Genomic DNA, 18,352 nt, shown 5'->3' with positions numbered 1-18,352 from the left:
TTTCAGGTTATGTTAGCTTTAGCATCTCATTTGGTGTTAAACAAAAGTGCATCTCATTTGGTGTGCCAAAGTTTCATCTTTTATCCCCTAACCTGATTTAACCAAACTATTTATGCTGACACTTGTAAATTAGAGGACCTCCGAGAAACCACACCACTTCCCATCCACATATCTTGGTTTCTTTAATAAAAGGATCTGGAACTATAAAATATCACCAATATATATCAGATATAAAGAAGACATGGTGTACCATTTCGTCTATACTGTAACCCGGCTACCTATATCCCTGATTTTGTAGGCTTAATCAAGTGGACAAGCTTTTGTTCACAAACAGCTGCACATGTAGAAAAGCAAAACAAGTGAATATGGTCAATGGGCAACTACTGATAAGTAAACAAGTGAATATGAATACTGGGTATATTTTGCCGCCGGCGACCATATTTGGGCAGCGCCGCCGTCGAAATTATGCCGGCGGTGATAGAACAATAACATACTACTTATAAATAAGCACAGTTGTTTCTATTTCATGCATAAGAGTAGAAAGTGAAGACATGTATAAATTGAAACTACTTGCTTTATATTTCATCATACCATAACTACTGCATTACAGAGCTACTGCATCTCCATCTAGCTACTGCATCTCCAAAAGATTACTGCTTTACATAGCTACTGCATTGCTAGCAAACTATAAGTTTGGCTACTGCATCTCCAATAGGTTAACTAACATACCTACTGCATCTCGATCTAGCACTACATCCGTACAACGAAACTACTTCAAAAGCTAGCACTAGACATGTACTGCTCATTTTCTCCAAAAGCATACTTGTCCATCATCTTCTCGGATTCGACATGGACTTCTTCTTGTACTGCATGTACAATTAGCTTCCACTAGCAGGGAGGTTCCATGCAATCGGCACCCCAAGCGGAGCAGCCCCGTGCTCCATGGATTTCATCAACAATCGAGCCATTTCGATGTTCGAAATGTACCTCAAACCAACCACTGGAGCATTTGCATACTTGCAAACCTCGATGATCTCGGACGTGTGCTCCGGTCCACCGCCGGCCTTGGCAGCACCGGCTCTGTATGTAGCAATGATATGCAGCGGCATCTCCACCAAATGGCGCACCTTGAACTCGGAATCCCAGCGGATGAGAAGCTCCATACCTTTGCGCCTGCACGCCACCCCCAGACGCTTCATATCAGCCATGGTCCTAGGAGCAAACACCTCCTGCTGCTCCACCCCCGCCATATCCATCAGAGCCGCCGCCGCTTCCTCCTCCTCTTGCCCTTCTTTGGTACATGACGACGGCTGAAGGTACAGGCGATGAAGAACCTCCATCACGGAGATGCCGCGGTAGAGGCCGATGGGCTGCTGTGGCGACGAAGGAGACGACGGGGCGGCCTGCTGTGGCGACGAAGGAGACGACGGGGCGGCCTGCTCTGGCCACGAATGAGACGACGGGGCGGCCTGCTCTGGCCACGAACGACACGACGGGGCGGCCTGCTCTGGCCACGAAGAAGAAGATGTGCCGGCGTGCTGCGGCGACGAAGAAGAAGATGTGCCGGCGGCTCCTCTGGCGACGAATCGGACAAGGCGGAATCCGGCGGCCTACTGTGCCGACGAATCGGCCGACGATGTGCCGCCGGACTGCTGTTGGGGACGATGTGCCGCCGGGCTGCTGCTGTAGCGACGAATCGCCGGCCGCCGTGGCCGAATGGGCCAACGACGCCGGATTCGACGAATGTCGCCGCCGGCGAGTGCGGAGGAGTGCGGCGAGTGGGGAGGATTGCGGGGAGGTCAACGCGGGGACGAGTGGAGGAAGAGTGCGGTGCGGTGCGGTGCGGCTCGACCCCGCTGTCCACCGTGGCCTCCAAAACCTGCCAGCGTGGCGCACAAACCGCCTTCAAAACCAGGATTAGCAGCCAGGGGGGTAATTTGTCCGGTTTGGTATAGTTAGGGGGGTGATTTACCCCACTTAATAGTTAGGGGGGGTTAGTGTCCCTAACCCTATACTTATGGGGGTTATGTGGACTTTTTTCAATAGTTAAGGATATAGTTATGTCCAAATAATACAATATCATTAAGTAGCAGCAGTTCATGACGTAGTGGTGTTCATACATTGGACCGCTCTGAATATTTTAGGTTAAATTTTTTTAGATCCATTCAGCGGGAAGATATCAACTATTAGGCTAAATTGGAGCTAAATAGCTATAGCCGGATTATTAGTGGCTATTTTCACTTAGCCTTTAAAGACTCTAGCTTTAGCTTAGGCGTCGGGGAAGGCTATAGCCAAGCTGCACAACGGGCTATTTTAAGCAGAGATCCGCTCACGCAGACTAAGGGTGTGTTTGGTAGACCGGTTCACCTCAGAAAATCTCATCTCAACCAAGCCCAAACTACTTTTTCTTGTTTGTTAGCCCGGGTCGGGTCAGCTCAGCAGTGCCCACCTCATACCAAAAACAGCTCTCAGCCAGGCCAGGATGAGAAGCTCAAATCGAGCTTTACAACCCGGCCAGGCTGAACCCAACCCGCAAAACACTGCAGCAGAGCCCCGCAGACCCCCAAACCCTCCAACCCCACGTTTTTCCTCTCTCATTTCCCCCCTTCTCTCATGTTTGCATCGGGCAGAACTGGAGGTACGAGAAGCCGCCGTCGCCCGCGCCCACCGGCCCACCGCCGTCGCCGGCGCCCCCCGGCCCGCCGCCGTCGACGAGGCAGTTTCCCCTCCCGCTCCGGCCCTCCTCCGTCTGCAGCCACGGTGGAGAGGCGCCATGGCCGCGCCCGAGCTCTGCCCGCGCCCGAGCTCTACTCCGAGCTCGCGCCCCTCGACTGGGAAGGCAGCAGCTCGCGCCGGCGGCTGGGAAGGCGACCTCCTCCCCAGCATAGGCAGCAGGTCGAGCCGGCGCGCCACCGCCTACCGCCGGTGCCCCGCAGCCCGCCGCCGGCAACAAGCTGGGCGTGGTGGAGATGAGGGGCCCGATTGCTTTTTTTTTGTTTTATTTAGGGTCCTTTGTGTAACAGTTAGGACCTCTCTGTCATTGCTTATTTTTTGGGCCAAGCTCTACCCATACATGACAACCAAACAAAGTATCAGTTCAGCTCCCCTCCACACATACAGGCTACCAAACACATCACAAAATCTCAGGCAAGCTTGTATGAGGTCAGATATCTCAAGTGAGAAAGAGAATCTGAAGTGGTACAACCTACCAAACACACCCTAAGTCTCTGCTGGCGTCCAGCGATTTGGCAGCACGGCAGCAAAGTAGAAAAGATAAGCGAGGTAACGTTGAAATAGAAAAGAACCCAACTGCAATCACGATTCCGTATAACTGTACATGGCACGCTTGTCACTCCGTAGCAGTAGAGCACAATCTATCGCGAATTCTCATTCACCTCTGGTTCGCAGCAAGAAGACGCTGAGCTCCTGCGGCGGGCTACCACCGGCGGTGCGGGGGCTGATGAGATGGTACGACACCGCGTCCTTGGAGCCCACGATCCTCTCATAGGTCGCCCGCATGTACAGCACCTCCTCGCCGCTGCGTTCTTCCTGGGCCGTAGCAGGTGGCAGCGCCCCGACGCCGGTGGTCATCGCCCGCATGCTCTCCAGCACGCCCCGCTCCCAGTCCGTCGGCGGCCGTCGCATGGCGTGCCCCACGTCCCGCCCGTTACAGGACGCCGTCCACACGCTCTTCGACCTGCCGTCTGTAGCGCTTGAGCGGTGGCACTCGAGCGCGATGCGGAGGAGACCGGATCCCATCTCGGCCGCGATGGACTGCATCGGCACGGAGAGCTCGAAGAGGAACGGCGGCGGCACGGCGGGGTCGCGCTGCACGCAGAAGGTGACGCGGCCACCGCGGCTCCCGAAGATGGTGCCGACGATGATGGCGCAGTGCTGCCGAGCGTCCTTCTTCGCCACAATCGAGGCGGCCGGGTCGATGATGCTGTCGGAGTACTGATGCTCCTCCGGCTCCGGATGGCGCCCGTCCTTCCCGACGGCGTGGTTCTTGTTCGTGAAAGAGAAGCTTAGGCGGTTCCTGGCGGCGTCATCGGCGCCGGACTGCTGCTTAGCGGAGGGGACGCAGGCGGCGAAGATTGGCGCAAGGCACAGGTAGTTCGATGCGGCCGGCTTCTTCTTCTCCATGCTGCCTGGATTTCTGCAGCTGCTCTCAGCTCTGCTTCTTGGTGCCGATCATAAGGTGAAGTGATGGCATGTTTATAATAGTGAGCAATGGAGGTCTTATTCTGAGCTGATGCCTCGAGTGAGATGATGCTGTATGTGTAGGCGTGAAGAGCCATGTAGATGTGGACGCGGGACATCGATCGGAACTTTGGAATCCAAGTGTCAAATTTAATTACTAGGTTGTTTCTGCCTAATAAAAGCTGCGTGCTCTTGGATAGATGCCTCATGCCAAATCAGCTAATTCAGCGTGTGTTCTTTGGAGTAAACTACACGCTCTATGCATCTTTCGCGTCGTTTCCGCAGAATGAGAAACACACAAAGTTAGACAGCTGATAGTACAATGGGAGCGATTGTAACAGGTTTTCCAGTCGTAGTATTATAAACGTAAGTTCCTCTTTTACAATCAACTTGTCTGGGTGGTGTAGTTGGTTATCACGTTAGTCTCACACACTAAAGGTCCCCAGTTCGAACCTGGGCTTAGACATAGTTCTTTTTATGTTTTTGTTGTAAATTTGTTTGGTGCATGCTTTCTAAACTTTTTGAGTGAATTCTACTTTTTACCCCGTTGTTATGCATTTGTGACACATATTACTCCATTTAGTAGAATTTGTACCAAACTATCTCGTTTAGGAGATTTTAAACACAGCTTAGACTCGATTTATCATTTTACTTTTATTGTTAGATATAATAGGTATGATATTTCGATGTGGAGCGATAAAATATGCAAATGTAGAAGGGTCTCATGGATGATTTATGCCCAAACTTGTTTAATCCATATGTTCCTTCATCACTAACGCCTTGATATTTTTAGACCTTCATCATCACCTAATACCTTGCCCAATGGATACACACTAAAAATTAAGGGTGCACAGCTTTTAAAATGGGTAATCTACACAAGTTTTCATTCGATGGGGTAATTAGTGTCGCAAATGCAAAACTGCAGGGTAAAAAGTGGAATTCACTCAAACTTTTTTGTACAAAAGTGAAGTCCTCTTTTAGACACGGAGTCTGGCCTTTTAATTTTTTTGTTGTAAATTTGTTTGGTACACGGGTGTTCTAAATTTGTTGTATAAAAGTAAAGTTCTCTTTTAGACAGGGAGTCTGGCTTTAAATTAATATTTTAGCGGCGACGGCGGCTGATCTGATATGATTCAACCTTCTCCATCTTTAGAATCTTCATCTGTTGTTGCACACAACCTACAATATTGAGTAATTAAAGATTGCCACATAAAAAAAGAAGCTTTGTAACAAATTGATTCGGCAGAAACTAACCTTCTTCACTGTCATACCACTGCAGGTCATGTGGACCGCCATAGTCTTCAAAATTGTTCCATCTAATGCCCTGATTGAGATCAATTTCCGCCATGATTTGCAACCCAGGCAGTGGTGGAATTCATTAGCCGGTCATACAGGTGAACCCTGGTTGGGGGCGCCAAAACCAATTGAGACTTTGAAGATTGTGGCAATCATGTGGACTGTCATAGTCTTCAAATTTGTTCCATCTTGTCTGGGTGGTGTAGTTCGTTATCACGTTAGTCTCACACACTAAAGGTCCCCAGTTCGAACCTGGGCTTAGACATAATTCTGTTTAATTGGTTTCGCGTCCAATAAAGCACTGGAGCGGTTTCGAGCCCAATAAAACCGCCCAACCCCATTTCGGCCCCTACGCGGAAGGCTCGAATCGGGCATACCGGCGCCTCACGCCACGTCGGATTTTGTCTACGGGCCCCGCTCGCCCGAGAGAGACAGCGTCGGTCCCGTTTTTAAAGACGCGTCAATGGCGGGCCGTCGTCGGAACCCGAGGAGGCCAGACGTCATACGGACACACACGCAGCGGCAGCCTAACTCCCCGCGTAGTATCAATGCTCCTCCCTCCGACTACTTTAAAACCTCCCGTCAACACCGCCGTCTCCGCCCGAATGCTCGCAACCCTAGCCACCGCCGCCAGTCAAATCCACCGCCAAAGACAAGGCGCACAACTATGAGGCCGGCGGAAGAGGCACCGGTGGCGAGCGCGCCAGTTCACCCTCAACGAGGCGGGAGTGCTCTACCGGCACCACATCCCGGTGCCGATGGAGTACCGCCTACCGCACGACTGGCACATATCCATATACATTAGTCATGTGTTAGGTCCTAGTCTTTAGGCTAGATTAGTGTGAGTTAGTTAGCTCCATGAATACCTATATATCTGTAACCGCTCGATGAGATCAATATAGAGAAAGTGTTGTCCGAATACCTCTCTCCTTTCTCGCTCTAGTTGTGACATGGTGTCAGTCTTCTAAACCGACCCATAATTTCCGCTGCTCTCCACCCACCTTCAAACAATGAGCTCCTCCTCCTCGACCGGTTCCGACTCCAACGAGGAGTTCGGCGTCCTGGTAGCAACCCAACCTCCGCCAACCCCCTAGGTGCAAGGTCTCCGTATTCGTGATCACGTTCTCGCTGTGATCGATTATGAGAAGGAGAACTATGGCCTCTGCACCACTGGCTTCTCGCCGGCCATCGCCAAGTGTTGTCTTACTGACCACGTTGATGGCTCGCCGCCGCAGACCTCCTCAAATGAGGTGACCCAGCATATCACTGCATGTTGTAGTACGCAAGTCGTTGACATAACACCAATGAAACACCGTTTCACTAGTATTACAACCCTTAGAGTGGTACACCATTTGCGGGTCCAAGATATGTCTATAGAATTACAACACAAACTCTTACAAAAGATTAACATAGTCTCCTAATTACAATGAGATAAAACTGTAAATAAATTCCAAAAAAATAACTCGTAGGCTGAACTTATTACCAGCTCTAGCTATAGAGGCACTTGGCTTGCTACAGAAACTAAGACTGAAATCTAGCTACTTAGGTTCTATGATTAGGGAATTAGTTCAATTCTACTCCTAATCTAGGTTCCACCATGGTGTATGTAGCAGTTGACTTCGTTGACTCCCCAGGGGCTTTAATCATCAAGTTATGCTTCACAGTATTTGGTACTTATGCATGCCGGTAAAAAAGCATGTGCTTCACTAATTGTGACATCCAAAACAAATGAAAAAAATATGCCTCGAACATTTTGCTCTTTTGAGTTACCTTCACCTATTTAACCTTGCATAATCTCCCTTGCATCTCTAGTTGTAGCACTTAGTTGTTTTAGTTTATAACTTTCTAGATAATAGTATCAACAAACGAAAATCTTTCATATTTTACTTTATTGCATTTCACGAAGGGCCATATAAGTGGGTTATAGGGCTTTAGAGAATATATTTATGCAGTTTGCTTTAGCTCCTCGTGATTTCAACACTCAAATACTTATTAAATTGTGCTATAGTGATTCCCCGCTCTTGGGAATTATCAGTGGAGCACACCCTCCATGTTGTCGATATCCTCGAAGGGCACATGGGGCTGTGGGAATATGTGCGGGCTTGCCGGATCTAGCACCGGCGGTGCTCTGGAGAGCCGAGTTTGTTGTCAGTGAGCCCATGCACACAGTCGGTGGTCCAAATCAAGGTTAGTAATTTGTCGATTTTTGATGATGCCTACATACTTTTGACATGTTGCAACCTCCACACATTTTTCTGTGAACACACACAAGAGTTGTTGCGGTGAATCTTAGCGTATGCTGCACATGTTTTTGTATGGTGTTGTAAACATTGGAAGCACATGATGCATGCGTGTTTTGACTTTTTGTTGGTGACTTTGTTGCATCTGGTGGAGATTTACTTCAATTGTATACCCTTTTTTTGTTGCATTGTCGTTTTTTAAATGTTACGATGCTTTTTGCGTGCTACTGATCCACCTCACGTGAAAAACATTGCGGCGATATTGAATTATGGATATTTTTTGTTGCGTCGGTTACTGTTGCAAGAGGAGAATTTCGCCTGAAATCTAGAGGTGTGAGAGGGAACGATTTCTTCCCAAAATCTACCGTGCATAGTCCGTAGTACCCTATGACTTACCCGGTGAGGATTGCACCGCACATGAGCGAGGAAAGGAAAGAAGAAACAATTATGATGTGCTAAAGTACTTATAAATTAGAGTTCACGAGGGTGTAGACATTCAGGTCTTTTTTTTGGCCGATAGTTAGAAAACTTTATACATGTGAAATATACCGGTATTTATAAATTTTGCTCAAACTAATTTATTTATATTAAATTTGAATAAATTTATAAATTCATTTGACATATCTTCAACGGTATATTATGACCGGTATTTCTAAGAACCGATAAGAACAGGGTATTTTCTTTGCAACCGAGAAAAAAAAACCTTGAGTACATTAGCAAAGTTTGTATCCAGCTATTCAAAGTCAACCCCAACAGTTCCAACTTGGTAGTGCCCACAATGGCAGCCTAACCGTGTACACTTTCGATCGAGTTACTCCTCCTATACCTTACGCCACGCCGCGTCCGCGAGGAACCTTTAGCTCCGCACAGTACCTCGTCTCCACCTGATCCGCCCATGAAGCCGCCGCCGCTGTCGCTCGCCGTCGTCCTCGTCTCGTGCCTCCTGCATAACACGGGCGCCTCAGCCGGCCCTGAGACGGGCGTGCAGGCGCCGCGGTTCCATTCCATCGGGCAACTTCGTCCTCCAGTCCGCCGGCTTCCCCTCCGTCCCTTTCAACAACTCCCCCTACGGCGAAACATTCTTCCGTCGCTCCACCGGCCGGCCTTCCGACGGCCGCCTCATCATCGACTTCATAGGTACTTTACATGCTACTAGTCTACATGGCAAAACGAATGCTACATGCCAAAGTGCAATGCCGCTGAATGCTTACTGATGCGCGTTCTTGTTAACTTCTTTGCGCATGCGCAGCGGAGGCGCTAGAGCTCCCTCTCCTGCCGCCGTTCCTGTCCAAGGAGGCTCCTCAGAACTTCAGCCAGGGAGCCAACTTCGCCATCGTCGGCGGCACGGCGCTGGACGCCGGGTTCTTTCTCCGGAACAACTCACGGAGCGTGCCGCCGTCCCGGAGCTCCCTGCGCGCGCAGATCGCGTGGTTCCGGATGCTCCTGAGGGGGCAGACGCCCGTCTGCAATTCCACCGCGGAATGCAGGGAGCACCTCGCGAGGTCCTTGTTCGTCGTCGGCGAGTTCGGCCTGACCGACTACTGCTACATCCTCTCCGGCGGGAAGAGCATCCAGGAGGCCAAGGCATTCGTTCCGGACGTCGTCCAAGCCATTATCCGAGGCGTTGAGGTACGTGGTCCTGAATCCGTTTGCTCGCCGGACACACTCGTTCTTTAACACTGTGATGCGTGTGTGTACATGCAGAGGCTGGTGGAGGATGGAGCGAGGTACGTGGTGGTGACGGGGACGCCGCCGATGGGGTGCGTGCCCATGGCGCTGGCCAAGTATGGCGTGGCGGGGAACGCGACGGAGTACGACCGCCGGACGGGATGCCTGCGGCGGCTCAACGGCCTCTCGCAGTACCACAACTGGATGCTGCAGGAGACCTTGAGGCGCATGCGTGGAAAGTACCCAGAGACGACGATCGTGTACGCCGACTACCACAAGCCCGTGGCGCGGCTCATCCGGCGCCCAGGAAAGCTCGGTAAGTTTTCTCTACAAGTCCATTTCTTCGATCTTGTTTTTTTTTCCAAAAAAAGGAAGAAGCTCTGGCTCTGGATCGATTGATGCATATAGTTTTTTTTTTTTTTCATTAGTATTTGAATCTTCAGTCTGAATTGATCAAGATCAGGATAGCTCTGCTAGTACAGTATAGTCTACCATGAGTGATTTCTGATTACTATTTTCATACCGAGTACAGACCGTGTACACGACTATCAAATTTATTGAACTCATCAACTGTAACTTGTAAGGTACATTTGATTACGGAAAAACCTATATAGCAAGCATCCCAATTGTTTAGTTTACACTCTAAAAGTTTTGGTGAATATGATTACCTAGTCATATACTAGAGACTGGTATTAAGATATTTGTTAGGCTGTGGCGAGGCTCGATGACCATGATGTCAAACTATATCACAAGAATCAGCTTCTCTGGCTATTTACGCTCATGGTAGTTTTCAAGTATATGTTTATGGTTTTTGTACTGTATATCCATAGTTTTTTAATGCCAGCAGGAGAGCTCCTGTTTCATTGCATTGACAAAAAAGAATTTTGGAGAGAGGGCACTAATTTTGTAGTGTCATCTGAATTGTTAAAAAATAATCACAAAAAGAATTTTTATTATCTTAAAAAAAAACACATGTTTACTTGAAGACTTGTAATAATAAATAATAGTACAACATATATCTACAAACTTTTTTAAGGTGAACTATGCAATATAGATAATAAAAGATTTTCCATGTTAACATAGTAATATGATTTTGTTCTGCAAAATATAAAAGTTTAGTACAAAATATAATTAATTTACTCCATGGATCGATAATTTGATTTCTATACCAGTGTGCTCAGCTGCTCAGCAGCCTAGTGTCAATTTTGATAATTAAACAAAAAAAGAGAAGAAGAAGAAACTATGGTCATCTTCCATTGTGCTCTTTCGTGATTCCGTTGTTCCCCTTCCCACCACCTCTCATTCCTGGAACCCTAATCTCCTTTGCCATGGTCGGCCCGCCCTAAATCTCCCACCCATAGGATGTTGAAGTGCTCCGGAATTACCTAGAATCTAAAGTCTGAATATGTACAATCGTTCCCATGGACCTACGAAAATGATGTCTACGCTGCTGATCCCGCTTACTTCGACGTGTGAAGCAGAACGGTAAATGCGGCAAACAACACCCCTTTCATGGTATTTTTCACGGGACCCATGACGAAGATGGGGTATTAGGGGCAGATTCATTTTGTCGTCCTCTGTGTCCGTGGAAGCTGCCCCGCTCAGCGCACGAAGATGAAGAGTATTTGTTTTTCTTTTATTGCAACAATTGCATCAATAACAACATAAGTGTATGTGTGCGAATTCTCAAGGGTTATATTATAAATGCAAAAAAAAATCAGGTTCTTGTTTTTGGCCATACCTCACCATAATTGCAGAAACACATTCACATTACTGTATCGCTTATTTAGCGAAGTCAAACTTGTTGATGCGATCAAAAGCAAATGGAGAAGTAGCTGCACCGCACCATCACGATCTTGCTAGTTTCGAAGATTTGGAATCTTGATCAGCTGGGCGCGTTAACACACGTAATGTCCGGGTGGAAATGAAAGCTTGCAGCATCTACACTCTAGTACTTCGTGTCAAACAAGATTCTTTTGGGCAGTTGATCGAGAAGCTACGACCATGGCACCCCACTTTAAAACTCGTTGGGTTGGGTGTACGCGGAGTACCAGAAATGAATTTCCAAGATAGGTCAACTCTGTATGACACCTGTGTGTAGCAGCTGTAATAAACCATGCAACATTTGGCTTGGATTGCAGGGTTCGCCGAGGATCTCCTGAAAGCTTGCTGTGGCGGAGGCGGACGGTACAACTACAACCCAGAGGGAGCGGCGTGCGGATTGCCCGGCGCAACCGCCTGCCGCGACCCGTCCACTCACCTCTTCTGGGACGGCGTCCACTACACCGAGGCCGCCAACAAGTTCATCGCCGATGGCTGGATCAACGGAGTCTACGCTCACCCCTCCATACTCAGCCTGGCGCAATAGACTTTGCATGGTCGATTATGTCATTTAGAGAGATGGCACAATAGCCGGTTAGCAATGCGTTAACTCATGATAGATACTCCTACATGATATAGCAATTTGTATGCAACGTCATAATGGTGTTAGCTTTTTTTCAGGTGAGCATATTAATTTGTTTTTCAAGTAGTTGGTGTCAAATCTCTCATGTAGAAAAAAAAAAGGCTCTACCTTCACCGGTTTGTCTAGTAACCCTTGTATTAACGCTCTTCAGAGCATGATCATATCGTCCACCATCCTCCATGAATTCATCCGCTTCTAGGTTTGCATTCACCATTTCATCTCCTGCCTGGTCGAGAATCGAGACTCTCTCACGTGTGGAAGCTCATTGCCAATGGGCAATGGCATCTACTAGGCAAGGTCGGCCAGAGAGAGGCTCTTAAGAAACTCACGGCTCTAGTGAAGAAAGACACAAGGAAAAAGTAAAACAATTAAGCAGAACAGAGAAACCAAACCCTCCATGTTGCACCCCAGGGAGACACCGGGGGGGGGGGCTATGGCCGCGCCACCAAGAAGTCTTATCGATATCCGGCTCACATCGCCGCTGCTGCCGAAGATAGTCTGGGGATGGAGGGCATTGGAGGCGACCGTAGGAGCTGCTGGGTTAGCGTCGACCGGATCATCGACGCGTGGAGACCAGGGCAGCGCCCCCTGCGTCAGGTTGGTGGTGAAGGTTCTCCTCCGCGGCGCCGATTTGGCCATGGAGGCGCGGGGTTGGGGCTCGTTGGCTTTAGGGAATCCCTCACTGCGATGGAAAACCCTAGGACAGCATGGACGAACTTCACCGCTGCCTCTGCTCCATATCACCACAGGGAGAGTCGTTGGCCTGGCGGGATATAACGCTACCGTCTTCGCTGCTGGCATAGCCTACGGATGCCAATGCGGGGTATCATGGCGACCAGTATCACAGGGAGCCGGCTGACGGCGTGTGTCAATTGCTAGGGTTTTAGGTTGGAACGACGTAACCCGTTAGGGGCGTCGGCTGTGTGTTAATAAGGATGGAACATCCCCATCGTGGGATTGTACATGGAAACAGATACCGTATTGGAGTACTACTCCATATACGTCTATAAGGGAAAATAGAAAAGGACCTCAAACAAACTATGTTTAACAGCCCCCCTTAATCACAACCTTGTGAAAGGTTGAGATTACGTCTGAATTCATGAAGCTCTTTTACAGGCAATGCTTTTGTAAATCTATCAGCCACTTGATCCTTGCTAGATATGAATTTGATATCAAGACGTCTCCCTGCAACTCTTTCTCGAACAAAATGATAATCTATCTCTATATGTTTAGTTCTAGCATGAAACACAGGATTGACTGACAGAAATGTAGCTCCCAGATTATCACACCACAAACATGGTCGTATTCGCAGAATAACTCCAAGTTCAGTAAGTAAAGATTCAACCAATATCAATTCAGTTGTAGAATTAGCTAAAGCTTTGTACTCGGCTTCTGTACTTGACCTTGATACCGTGGCTTGTTTTCTAGCACTCCAAGAGATTAAATTTGGTCCAAAAAATACAGCAAACCCTACTGTAGACCTTCTATCATCAAGATCACCAGCCTAATTCGCATCGGAAAAAGCACTTAACAAAGTTGAAGGAGATTTTTGAAAAGTAAGACCAACTTTTAATGTACCTTGAACATATCTCAATATTCTCTTTGCAGCTGTCCAATGAGCAGTTGTTGGTGCATGAAGATATTGACTGACTTTGTTAACTTAGTATGCAAAATCAGGTCTAGTCAAAGTAAGATACTGTAATGCACCAACTATGCTCCTATACTAAGTAACATCATTAGAGCCAAGAGGAGAACCAACTGTCAAAGAAAGTTTTTTAGTAGATGACAAGGGAGTAGGCGAAATTGTGCAATCCTTCATACCAACGTTTTCAAGTAATTCAGTGGCATATTTTTCCTGTGTAAGCAGAAGTTCATGAGCATCTCTCTTTACCTCAATTTCCAAGAAGAAGTGTAAATCTCCCAAATCTTTAAGAGTAAATTCTGAATTCAGATCTTGAAGAAGAGCAGTAATTGCCTTGCTTGAGGAACTAGTGACTATGATGTCATCAACATAAATAAGAACATATATCATGATGCATGTCTTATTATATGAGAACAATGATGTGTCAGCTCTAGAGGGAAAGAAACCAAGAGCTTGCAATTTTGCACTTAACCTTGAGTACCATGCACGGGAAGCTTGCTTTAGACCACAAAGAGCTTTATCAAGTTTGCACACAAAATGAGGAACTTGAGCATTTTTAAAACCTGGTGATTGTTTCATATAGACCTCCTCTTACAGAACATCATGTAAAAACGCGTTCTTGACATCAAGCTACCGTAAACTCCAACCCCTGGACACAGCAACTGCCAGAACAAGCCTGATAGTAGATGCCTTGACTACAGGACTGAAGGTATCCTCATAATCTATACCATATCTCTGTTTAAACCCCTTTGAAACTAACCTCGCCTTGTACCTATCAATAGTGCCATCTGCATATTTCTTGATACGGTAGACCCACTTGCAGTCAATGATATTTTTGGTATGATGTGATGGAACAAGATGCCATGTTTTATTTTTCATAAGAGCATTATATTCCTCCTTCATAGCATCACGCCAACGCACATCTTTAAAAGCCTCCGAAAAAGTGTGAGGTTCTCCTCCAGAAGTAAACAAGCCATATCGTATAGTGCCATCTGTATACTCTTTCGGTTTGCGAATACCTCTTTGCAATCTAGTAACATGAACTGGCGGAGGTGGCGGTACAGACGGAGCAGAAACAGTCTCCGTATCTGAATCAGAAGAAGAGACAGCAGCATCCACTGAATCCTAGGGAACAGCACCACCTACCTCCACCGAATTGTCGGCAGAATCTGCATGGGAATCATGGGAATCTTCTAAATCTGCAGGAGCATAAGGAATATCAGCGGTCAGAATCGGGAATATCAGTGTCAGATGATGGAGATTGGTCCCCCTCGGGATCCGCACGCGCAACACTTTGCAGAGACAGGGAACCAGAACGTGGCGGGGTCTGCTCCAGCGAGCTGGCGACGTGGCGACCACGCACAGGCGAAGCAGACCGTGGCGGGGTCAGCTCCAACGAGCGAGCGATGTGGCGGCACGGAGACCAAGAGCATGCCCGCTCGTGTGAATGCAACCACGCCTGGGAGGCTTCCGACGCTGCAGCTGCAGCAGAGGTCGATGGCGTCTGATCCAATGAGCCTGTCGGCGAATCAACCTCGGGAGCAGCAGTGCGATCAGGTGAAAAATGTTCAGAAGAACACTGAGAGTTCATTTGTACATCATTTTGACTCAATTTTTTTTATGTAGCCTGCTGCTGCACCGTAATATCCACTGCAACCCTGTCAACATCAGTAGTAACAACATGAATGATAGGCAAAGGCATAAAAGTATCAATGTTTGTATCCCCATGAGACAAAGTAGCGGAAGATGAATCAATGGGAAGAAGCAAAATTTCTCGACGAAGGCGGGAGCCAGCATTTGGATTGAGATCAGCAAAAGGAAAGACATTTTCATCAAAAACAACATCTCGAGAGACATATACACGACGTGTGGAAGGATCTAAACACTTGACCGTCTTCTGTCGAGGGCTATACCCAAGAAAAACACACCGAGTAGATCGAAAAGCAAGCTTGCGATTATTATAAGTACGGAGGTTGGGCCAACAGGAAAACCAAAAACTCTCAAAGCCTCATAATTTGGAGGAGTATGAAGAAGACGCTCCACAGGTGTATCATGATCAATGACTTTACTAGGTAGTAAATTTATGAGAAAAGTGGCTGGCAGGAAGGCTTCATCCCAAAACTCCAAGGGCATAGAGGCATTCGCAAGAAGGGCAAGACCAACTTCAACAATGTGGCGATGCTTGCGTTCAGCAGAACCATTTTGTTGGTGTGCATGTGGAGATGAGACATGATGTGTGATGCCAATCTTTTGAAAGAAACTGTTGAGTTTTTGATATTCGTGTTGGAGATATGCCCAAGAGGCAATAATAAAAGTGGTTATTATATATCTTTATGTTTATGATAAATGTTTATATACCATGCTATAATTGTATTAACCGAAACATTGATACATGTGTGATATGTAAACAACAAAGAGTCTCTAGTATGCCTCTTAACTAGCTTGTTGATTAATGGATGATTAGTTTCATAATCATGAACATTGGATGTTATTAATAACAAGGTTATATCATTGTATGAATGATGTAATGGACACACCCAATTAAGCGTAGCATAAGATCTCGTCATTAAGTTAATTGCTATAAGCTTTCAATACATAGTTACCTAGTCCTTATGACGATGAGATCATGTAAATCACTTATACCGGAAAGGTACTTTGATTACACCAAACGCCACTGCGTAAATGGGTGGTTATAAAGGTGGGATAAAGTATCCGGAAAGTATGAGTTGAGGCATATGGATCAACAGTGGGATTTGTCCATCCCGATGACGGATAGATATACTCTGGGCCCTCTCGGTGGAATGTCGTCTAATGTCTTGCAAGCATATGAATAAGTTCATAAGAGACCACATACCACGGTACGAGTAAAGAGTACTTGTCGAAGACGAGGTTGAACAAGGTATAGAGTGATACCGAAGATCAAACCTCGGACAAGTAAAATATCGTGTGACAAAGGGAATTGGTATTGTATGTGAATGGTTCATTCGATCACTAAAGTCATCGTTGAATATGTGGGAGCTATTATGGATCTCCAGATCCCGCTATTAGTTATTGGTTGGAGTGAGTACTCAACCATGTCCGCATAGTTCACGAACCGTAGGTGACACACTTAAAGTTCGATGTTGAAATGGTAGTACTTGAATATGGAATGGAGTTCGAATATTTGTTCGGAGTCCCGGATGAGATCCCGGACATCACGAGGAGTTCCGGAATGGTCCGGAGAATAAGATTCATATATAGGATGTCATTTTATGTGAATTAAAATGTCGCGGAAGGTTCTATGGAAGGTTCTAGAAGGTTCTAGAAAAGTCCGGAAGAAACCACCAAGGAAGGTGGAGTCCACATGGGACTCCACCTCCATGGCCGGCCAACCCTAGTGGGGGAGGAGTCCCAAGTGGACTCCCCTTAAGGGCCGGCCACGCCCCATATGGGAGGTGGAACTCCCACCTCTAGTGGGAGTCCTAGCTTGGCTAGGTTTCCCCTCCATATGGAAGGTTTTTGGTTCGGGTCTTATTCGAAGACTTGGAGACCAACTCTTGGGGATCCACCTATATAATGAGGGGCCAAGGGAGGGGGCCGGCCACCCCAAGACCACAAGCTGGCCGCCCCCTTGAAGTGGCCGGCCACCCCTGCCAAACCCTAGCCGCCCCTCTCCTCCATATCTCCCGCGTAGCTTTAGCGAAGCTCCGCCGAGTTCTCCACCGCCACCGACACCACGCCGTCGTCGTCTGTCGGATTCAAGAGGAGCTACTACTTCCGCTGCCCGCTGGAACGGGAGGTGGACGTCGTCTTCATCAACAACCGAACGTGTGACCGAGTACGGAGGTGCTGCCCGTTCGTGGCGCCGGAACCGATCGTGATCAAGATCTTCTACGCGCTTTTGCAAGCGGCAAGTGAACGTCTACCGCAGCAACAAGAGCCTCATCTTGTAGGCTTTGGAATCTCTTCAAGGGTGAGACTCGATACCCCCTCGTTGCTACCGTCTTCTAGATTGCATCTTGGCTTGGATTGCGTGTTCGCGGTAGAAAATTTTTGTTTTCTATGCAACGTTATCCTACAGTGGTATCGAGCCGTGTCTATGCATAGATGGTTGCACGAGTAGAACACAATGGTTTTGTGGGCGTTGATGCTCTTGTTATCTTTAGTTGAGTACTTTGCATCTTTATGGCATAGTGGGATGAAGCGGCTCGGACTAACTTTACATGACCGCGTTCATGAGAATTGTTCCTCGTTCGACATGCAACTTGTATTGCATAAGAGGCTTTGCGGGTGTCTGTCTCTCCTACTATAGTAAAGATTCAATTTACTCTTCTATTGACAACATTAGTATCAACGTTGTGGTTCATGTTCGTAGGTAGATTAGATCTCTCTCGAAAACCCTAAACCACGTAAAATATGAAACCAAATTAGAGACGTCTAACTTGTTTTTGCAGGGTTTGGTGATGTGATATGGCCATAATGTGATGATGAATATGTATGAGATGATCATTATTGTATTGTGGCAACCGGCAGGAGCCTTATGGTTGTCTTTAAATTTCATGTTGAGTAGTATTTCAAAGTAGTTGTAATAGTTGCTACATGGAGGACAATCATGAAGACGGCACCATTGACCTTGACGCTACGCCGACGATGATGGAGATCATGCCCGAAGATGATGGAGATCATGTCCGTGCTTTGGAGATGAAGATCAAAGGCGCAAAGACAAAAGGGCCATATCATATCACATATGAACTGCATGTGATGTTAATCCTTTTATGCATCTTATTTTGCTTAGATCGCGACGGTAGCATTATAAGATGATCCCTCACTAATATCTCAAGATAATAAAGTGTTCATCCTTAG

At 47.3% G+C, this 18,352-nt stretch overlaps 2 non-coding genes and 1 pseudogene across 2 annotated transcripts; all 3 read left to right on the top strand.

The window, feature by feature from the left end:
- The first annotated feature begins 4,592 nt into the window (after positions 1-4,592).
- On the top strand, positions 4,593-4,666 carry TRNAV-CAC. Its single transcript has one exon. It is a non-coding gene; the product is annotated as a tRNA-Val (tRNA).
- A 1,021-nt stretch (positions 4,667-5,687) lies between these two features.
- Positions 5,688-5,761, top strand: TRNAV-CAC. Its single transcript has one exon. It is a non-coding gene; the product is annotated as a tRNA-Val (tRNA).
- A 2,870-nt stretch (positions 5,762-8,631) lies between these two features.
- Positions 8,632-11,772, top strand: LOC124707933 (annotated as a pseudogene).
- Positions 11,773-18,352: the final 6,580 nt, after the last annotated feature.

Source organism: Lolium rigidum, chromosome 4 (genome assembly GCF_022539505.1).
Source record: "Lolium rigidum isolate FL_2022 chromosome 4, APGP_CSIRO_Lrig_0.1, whole genome shotgun sequence".
Classification (NCBI taxonomy): Eukaryota; Viridiplantae; Streptophyta; class Magnoliopsida; order Poales; family Poaceae; genus Lolium; species Lolium rigidum.
The sequence above is the reverse complement of the archived record's forward strand: the minus strand, read 5'-3'. Positions and strand labels throughout refer to the sequence as shown.